Here is an 8,618-nt window from a genome sequence, read left to right on the forward strand (position 1 = left end):
TTGTGGGGGGGGGGAGGGCGGCGGCAGGCCCCGGGTGGCGTCCATGGCGGCGGCGATCGCGTCCTTGCGCTTGGCGGTCATGAGCGGGAACCGGCCTCTGGACGACCGGGAGCGGAAGCGCTTCACCTACTTCTAGGCGCTGAGCCCCATGGCCAGGAAGATCATGCAGGACAGAGAGAAGATCCGCGAGAAGTGCGGGCCCGAGTGGGCGCACCTGCCGCCCGTGCAGCAGGACCAGATCACCGACCCGATGCCTGGTGGGGCCGCGCGCCCCGGCGCCCCGAGACCCCTTGGGGCCCAAGGACCTCGCGCGCTTCCCCGGTGTGGTGCGCTTCGCGGAAGCGGACGAGGATATAACTTGGCACGATGAGCACTCTGCCTCTTTCTCCTGGGAAACAAGGAGTCGGGTAGAGTTCAGCATCTGCGCCTTGTCGGTCCAGGAGCCCGGCAACCGCACCGCAGCCAGGGAGCCCAGGCGGCTGTCCAAAGCTCCCCAGGGCCCGCAGGCTCTCAGGGCCTCCCAGGGCAGCAAGTCCTCCAGCCCGGATGCCCTGGGCCCTGCCTGAAAGGACGAGGAAATCATCTTTCTGGAAGATCAACGCCGATCAAGTCCATGGAGAAAGGGGAGAAGGCCAAGGCGGGCAAGCCCAGCGCCCTCCACCCTTCTCGGTGTGAGCCAGAGCAGGGAGCCTGAGAGACCCCAGCCGGCCCAGGCCTCCCCCTGCAGCTCGCCCAAGGCCACCCCCTCTGAGCCCGCGAAGAAGCTGCTGTCCTTTGAGGACACACAGGGTGACGAGGACGACGCACTCTTCAAGGAGCCCAAGCCTGCACAGGTCAGCTCGAGTAATGTCTTGAAGACCGGATTTGATTTTCTGGACAATAGGTAAAATGTGTCCGAGAAAATCGGCAAACCAAGAACCCCAACGTGCTTTCCAAAGTGTCACATGAGGAGGATAAAAGGGCGTAATTTCCCGGGATTTTCCCAATTTCTCTACACTCTTAATCATTTGGAAACGAACTAGTAAATATTGCCAGATTTTTCCTTTTTTGGTAAAACCAGATATATATGCTATTTTCAGTGATTTGATAACAGAAGTTTTACATCTGGAGTTTTTAAGAACCGCTTAGAATTCAATAAAAGCTTATAAATAAAACTTCTGTTCCCAGCCCCACCCATTTTTCCCTCCGCAAAGGAAGTGTTTTCCCAGCCAGCTCAGAGAACTCTAAAACAAGATCTCCATCCCCTCCTTCGCTCCCCACCCGTTTAACAGGTGGCTTCTCCTGGGCGATGGCACGTCCTCCAGTCCTCCGTGTCCTCAGCTCGATGACATCAGCCTGCTGGCAGTCCCCAGGGCAGATCTGGCCTGTGCACTTCTACCCAGCACAGCTGTCCAGGCGTCTCCGGCTAGGGCCCCGCCTCTAAGCATGTGCCACCCTGCACCCAGAAAGCACTGGGTGGCACATGGCAGGTGGCGTCTATGCTGCCCCAACGTGTATTCAAAGTACCAGTCTTTGTTTAAAAAGAGCTGCATGTTTAAAATTTTGCAGTAACTTTTCATTTTTTTGTATCTAGATTCAGCAACAATGGGGCTATGGCTTTTCTTGATTTTGTACCAATTCCTTCTGGAAGTTCTTGTTCTGTATGTGGCTTGTGGTTGCCCTGTTGTGGGCACCTGTGGAGCCAGGGTAGATGGTGGGCACGGCTGGAGGGTGGGCTCTTCTGATGAACCTTCTTGGCAGCTGGAGACTGGCAGGATGACACCTCCATCCCAAGGACCGGGAGGCTGGGTTGTAAAGGATCCTCCCAACCCTGACTTCCACCAGAGAGGAGTGGAAGAGTGGCCACCCTGCAGCGCCTTCTGGAGGCCTGTGTGGGTATCGGTTTGAACTCCTACAGGCTCCCTGCTGCCCGTGGACCCAGGCGGCCCTGGTCTGCAGAGAGGCATGTAGCTCTGCTAGGGAAGCCGCTCCCTCCCAGGGTCCCTGACCTGTGGCCCCTGAGCTGTCCAAGCCCCGAGGCATGACCTCCACACTACCCCCACTGCAGTTTCCTCACCTGAAGCCTTAATCCCTCTGAGCCCTGCCAGGAGAGCTTGGTGTCAGTACCCAAATGTGTGTTTGAAACAATTCCCAGGATATTTTATCTGGCTACAAGACAAAGCACATGGCTGCTCTCCCAGGAGGGTTCTGCCAGCGCCGCAGCATGGCTGGCACTCACTCTGGTTGCTACCAGTGATTTGGGGTCCCAAAGCCTCATCTGCCTCCTCGGGGCCTGGAGTGACCTTCCTCCTTTAGCAACCAACTGTAATTTGGCAAAAACAGGTCCTTTCGGAGCTGCTTAGGCACGGTTGGTCCATGCAAGGGGAGACGGGCCCTAGGAATCCCAGCTGGCACTGCACCGGCCCCCTGCAGGGCTAACCGTACACAGGGAGCTTCAGAGCATGGCCTCCTGCCTCAGCTTTCTGCCTTGAAGCCTCAGGCATTTTAGAACCCAGGTAGCAGTGAGTGTGCGCATGCGTCCCCGAGTGCTGGTACAGCAGGGAGAGGGCTGCGGCTCGGGACGCTGACCAGGGTGATCTCCTGTGCTTGCGGCTGGAGTCCTGACCTCTTCCCCATGTTCCCAGAAAGCCGTGAAGTTCTCCTCGGAGCTGAGATGGGGGGGTTATCGAAAGCTGCCCCTTACTGCCCTCTGGGGCCCTGCACCCAGCAGGCCTCAGTGTATCTGCGAATAGTGACTCTGGTTGGTATGGAGTCCCAAATCACATGTAGAATCAGAAACCGGGAAGTCCCAGAGAGGCGCCTAGGGTTTAGTTACTGCTCAGCTTTTGGACAGAGCCAAGGGCTGGAGGACCCACTGGTGATCTCCCTCCTGCTGGGCTTCGGGTCTTCACCCCGGAAGAAGTAGATGCGAAGATGGTTCTTCCCCTTCGATGAGTCGTCTCAGCGTATGGACGTTAAACTCTAAGTTTGCCACCTTGTTTCCCCAGGCATCAGGATGGGGAGTTCAGATGAGCTTTGAGACCATGCACACTTTGCAGCTGAAGCCATCTGGCCTGGAGCCTGGCCCATGCCCACCCTCAGCCCCTGGGATGCAGCAATGACCCTGTGTCTAGCTTTTGGTAACGCGTTTTACAGGAACTCCCCAGGGCTTGGGAGCACACTCCGCTTTACCTCGGCCCCTCTCTGGCTGGCCGGGTGGGGAGCACCACCCACCTGGGGCAGCAGGCCTCCCCATGAGCCTCACCCCCGTGTGGATGGCGGAAGGGGGCCTCCCTTTCCTAGAGCCTCCTTTCTTTGATACACATTTTAAAAAATGATAATAAACTCTTCCTGACAATTTGTAACTTGGTCGTATTTTATATTAATAGCCTTTAATATAAAGTCATTTTTAAAATGAAAAAAATAAAAAAATAAAAATAAAACTTTATGGGGCTGGCAGGTGGCATGGCGGTTAAGGGTGTTGGACTCCCACAAGGCTGACCATGGTTTGAGTCCCGGACCTGGCGATTTCTTTCTCACTTTCCCTCTCTCTCTGTCTCTCTCACTCCCCCTTACTGGTCAAATTAAAATAAATAAATTAATTAAATTAAACAAAGTAATTCTTTAAAACAAAAACATTAATTGAACTTTATAATTTAATTTTTTTTCATTTTGATTGTTTACATTTATCACTATGCATCTTTACAGCATTCAACACGGCTTCTCCCAGCACGAACACCGTGCCCATCAGTCAAGACAGAGGTCACCGTGTACATTATCACCAGCAAATAACTTCATTTCTCTGTCAATTACATGGACTGTGCTTTCTTTACTTTCCCCTGTCCCCCTCCCTCCGTCCCTCTAACCCTCCCTCCCCTGTCACCCTGTCCTTGCTGTCTCCAGGATCTACGTTTGCCCTCCCTGCTGCTGCACCTGTCAGTCTTCAGTGTCTGCCATAGAGCGCAGACGATCGGTATATACCGAGTGGGACACACGAAGTCTGTCTCTCACGGTCTGGCTTGTTTCACTCAGCACTAAGCCTCCCACATTGGTGCACTTAGTATCAGACGTCAGGGCCTCATTGTTTTTCGTGGCTGAGTAGTATTCCATAGAGTACCCAGGCCATGCTTCATCTATTCTTGGATATTTGGGCTGACTCCATGTCCTAGCAATTGTAAAGAATGCTGCAGTAAACATGGATGTGCAAGTGGTTTCCTACTGAACATTTTACTATTCCTTAGGTAACTATCTAAGAGTGGAATTACTGTGTTGAATAGTCGTTCTATCTGTAGGTTTCTGAGGATTCTTCGGATTGTTTTCCACAGTGCTTATACTAATTTTTATTCCCACCAACAGTGTAGGAGAGTTCCCTTTTCACCACAGCTCACCAACACTTATTTTTTTTTTTTAATTTTAGCCATTCTTACTAGGATTAGATGGCATCTCCATGTGTTATTTACTTATTGTAAAGTTATTTTGTTTGACTTTATTTATCTATTTTAATTTGACCACAGAGGGGCTGAGAAAGAGAGAGAGTAAGACTCCAGATCCAGGACTTGAACCTCTGTCGGCCATGTGGGAGTTCAGTGCCGTTAACCACCATGCCATCTGCCAGCCCCTCCATGTAGTTTTTATTTGTGTTTCCCTTATGATGAGAGATGTCCAGCATGTATTCATATGCCTCTTGGCCTTCCTTGGAGGGTTATGTGTTGAACTCATGTTCTCATCTCTTTTTTTCTTTTTTTGGAGAGGTTTTTGCTATACAACATGTGCACTCACCAGAAAGACAGAGACAGAGAGACAGTGAAAAATCACCCCCCTAGGGAACCAGCAGTTAGCGTAATGGCTATGTCGCTGGACTCCCACTTAGTCGACCGCGGTTCGCGTCCCGGACCCGGTGGCTTAAAACTCACGCCGGGCGCGTGTGCGTGCGTGCCCAAGATCCCGAGAGGAGAATGGAGGAGAAGGGATTGCGGCGTATCCCCCCTGGGGGGTGATTTCTCGCTTTCTGTCTCTATGTCTCTCTCTGTCTGTCTGGCGAGCGCACGCGCCCTATAGCGAAAATCTCTCTCTCAAAAAAAAAAAAATCACCCCCCTAGGGGGAGATGGCCACACTGCAATCCCTTCTATTCCAGTCTCTTCTCGGGATATTGGGCATATAAGCACACACACCCAGTGTGAGCTTAAGCCACCAGGTCCAGCACTCGAACTGCAGCGAACTACATAGGAGTCCAGCAACATAGCCATTATGCTACCTGCTGGTCCCTGTTCTCATCTTTTAATTGAATCAATTATTGTTTTGGAGAGAAGCTGCAGAGCTTCCTGTATGTTCTGGTCATCAGCCCCTTATCTGAGGTGTAGTTACAAATATATTCTCCCACTCTGAGGGCTGGATGCTCACCCTTGGCATTGCTTCTTTGCTGGGGAGAAGCCTCTTAGCCTAACATTGTCCCATTTGTCTCTTCTGGGGACTGTTGCCTGTGCTTAGGGGGACGTCTGTGAGAAGTCTGTGCTACTCCAAGGTCTCCAAGGGTTTTCCCTGTCCTTTCCACCAGTATTTTTTTTAAAGATTTATTTATATTTATGTATTTCCATTTATTATTATGATTATAATTTTTACATTTGACCAGATAGAGACAGAGAGAGAGAAAGGGAAAGTGAGGAAGCAAGCCACAGGTACGGGACTCGAACTGCAGTCAGTCATGTGGAATCCAGTGCCTCTAACCACCATGCCACCTGCCAACCCCATCCTTAAGTAGTTTTATAGTTTGGGATTTTATGTTTAGATCCTCTATCCATTTTTGTTAGTGGTGAGGGATAAGGGTCCAGGTTCATTCTTCTGCAGGTGGATATCCAGTTCTCCCAGCACCATTTGCTAAAGAGGTTTTCTTCTTTGCACTGGATTGTCATGTGCCCTTTGTCAAGGCTCAGTTGGCTGCAGGTTTTGGGGTTTATTTGGGGCTGCTCAGTTCTGTTCCATTGCCTACCTGCCTGTTTTTCTTCCAGTACCATGCTTCTCTAATTATCACAGCTTGAGGTCAGGAAGTGAGACGCCACCTACATTTTTCCCCCTGTATAGTATCGCTTTGGTGATACAGGGCATTTTATGATTCCAGACAAATTTTATGATTGTTTTTCTATTTCTGTGAGGAATGTTTCTGGTAGTTTGATTGGAATTGCATTAAATTTGTAAGTTAATTGACATTTTGATCATTTTAATTGACATTATGATTATTTTAATTCTTCCAATCTAGGAACATGGGATTTTTTTTCCACTTTTGTGTCTACATCATTTTTAATTTCTTTTCTAAATGTCTCATAGTTTCTCTTGTATAGGTCTTTGATGTCTTTGGTAAGGTTTATTCCTAGATATCTTACTGGTTTTGTGGTTATTGTAAGTGTGATTGTTTTCTTCAATTTTTTTCTCAGTCTGTCCATTGTTGGCATATAAAATGCTGCTATTTCTACACACTAATTTTGTATCCTGTCACTTTTTGTATCATTTATTTTTTAAAATTACTCATCACTTTATTTCTGTGATAGACAGTGACGAGAAGATATATTTCTCCTCAGAAGTCAAACGTATTGCCAAAGCTGTGCACAGCCCTCTCAGTAGTGGTCCCGCAATACAGAGCTCTGGAAAGGCCGGGGTAGGTGTCGCATCGCAGCACCAGTCACTGGCTCAGCAGCTCTCCTGCCACCACAGACACCATGACGTCACCTTAACTTACAAAACATTTCTATGAAGCAACACCCAAAGTGGGGAGTATTTTATGACATTTCCCTGAACTATGAGTAGGAATGGAAGTATTCACTTAACAGACTATTGGATATCCAGGCATTGGTAAAAGTCTCTGGGACTTTGCTTTTAATACAGATTTTTGCTATAGGGCATATGTACTCACAGAGACAGAGAGATAGAAAGTGAGAAATCCCACCCCCCCCGGGGGATGATCACACAGCAACTCCTTCACTTCTATTCTCTTCTCAGGATTTGGGGCACGACCACATACGTGCCTGGCATGAGTTTTAAGCCACCGGATCCTGGACTCAAACCATCGTCGACTACGTGGGAGTCCAGTAGCATATCCGTTTTGCCATCTGCTGGTCCAAGTCTCTGGGACATTTAAAGGCAGTAGGTTTAACTTCCTCAACCATGACTCACAGTACAACAGTAATTTAAAAATAAATTTGTATATCAGAATATATTATATAAACATATATATCTACAAATACATGTGCATATGTAATTAAGCTTTATTAAATAATACTCTTATTTCAGTTCTTTATTAATTCTCTCCTTTTCCTTTGCTTTCATTTAGAATTATACATTTAATTTTCTGTGTTCATTCATTTATTTTAATTTGACTAGAGAGAGACACAGAGAGAGAAAGAGGGAAAGTGAGAAAACAAGCCACCGGGTCCAGGACTTGAACCCGTGGTCGGCCATGTGGGAGTATCCAGCACCTTAACCACCAAGGTACCTGCTGGCTCACCTTTTTATTATTCTTAGACAGATTTTTGTTACAGGGCACGTGCACTCACCAGAGAGACACAGACAGACAGACAGACAGACAGAAGGTGAGAAATCACCCTCCAGTGGGGATGGCCATGCCATAATCCCTTCTCCTCCATTCTCCTCTTGGGACTTTGGGCACACATGCACATGCTCATGGTATGAGATTTTTGCTTTCATTTTTTTTTTTCACCTGGTGTGAGTTTTAAGCCAGTGGTCCGGGTACGAACTGCAGTCTACTACGTGGGAGTCCAGTGACATAACCATTACTCCATCTGCTGGTCCCTCCTTTTCACTTTCATAAACATTTGTCATGGCCACTAAACTGATTCCATGTGAAGAGCCACAATCTGTAGTCTGAGAAACCCTGATCCGGGCCGGTTTAATGCTGGGAATGTGGCAGATCCCAACCCAGGCAGGAGCCCTGGGATTCCTTGGCTGTGTCCCCAAAGCACCTGGACCCCGGGGGGTGTGGGAAGGACAGAGTCAGCACGTACACTCAGACCTGCCTACGTAGCTACAGCTACTGGGCAGCACCCTGGGATTTCACTCAAGAACGAGTCTAGAGGCAGGGGGCAAAGGAAGGTTTGGGTTAAAAAAATTAAGTTTCCAAACTGACTGAGTGAGCGACATTTCAGTACCCTCAGATTAGGAGTCTGAATAATCACTCCAAACTGTAGAATAGCCCACACAGCTACATCACTGTCAAACCATAGCTTAAGGTCACAAACCGTTTAATAATGATCATTCAGAACTGGGCAATGTGAGGCTTTCTCAGCGCACTGCTTGATTAGGAGTGCTGAAGCCTTCTGGGCTTTCTCTCCCATCCCCTCCCTGTTCTGTAGAAGCAATTCCTTAGGCTTCTCCCTTACAAACAGCACCTTCTGCTCTTAGTCCTTAATGGAGCCATCTTACATTTGGTAACAATGACAGCACCTTCTGCTCGGAGTTCACAATGGAGCCATCTTACATTTGGTAACAATATTACCACCTAAGCAGGCTAAGCCCTGAGAATGACTAGACTCCTTAGCGGCCAGCTTGGACAATTGGTGCAGCTACACCAGATCCTCCTCAGCTCTCAGGATTCGTGAGCACGTGTGTCTTCCACTGGAATTCCCTCAGC

The 8,618-nt window shown here is 48.8% G+C and overlaps 1 pseudogene; it reads left to right on the forward strand.

Annotated features, from left to right (window-relative positions):
• The first annotated feature begins 36 nt into the window (after positions 1-36).
• On the forward strand, positions 37-883 carry LOC102483898 (uncharacterized protein C1orf198 pseudogene; annotated as a pseudogene).
• Positions 884-8,618: the final 7,735 nt, after the last annotated feature.

The sequence above is a fragment of the Tupaia chinensis genome, unplaced genomic scaffold (assembly GCF_000334495.1).
Source record: "Tupaia chinensis unplaced genomic scaffold, TupChi_1.0 Scaffold143926_1, whole genome shotgun sequence".
Taxonomy (NCBI): domain Eukaryota; kingdom Metazoa; phylum Chordata; class Mammalia; order Scandentia; family Tupaiidae; genus Tupaia; species Tupaia belangeri.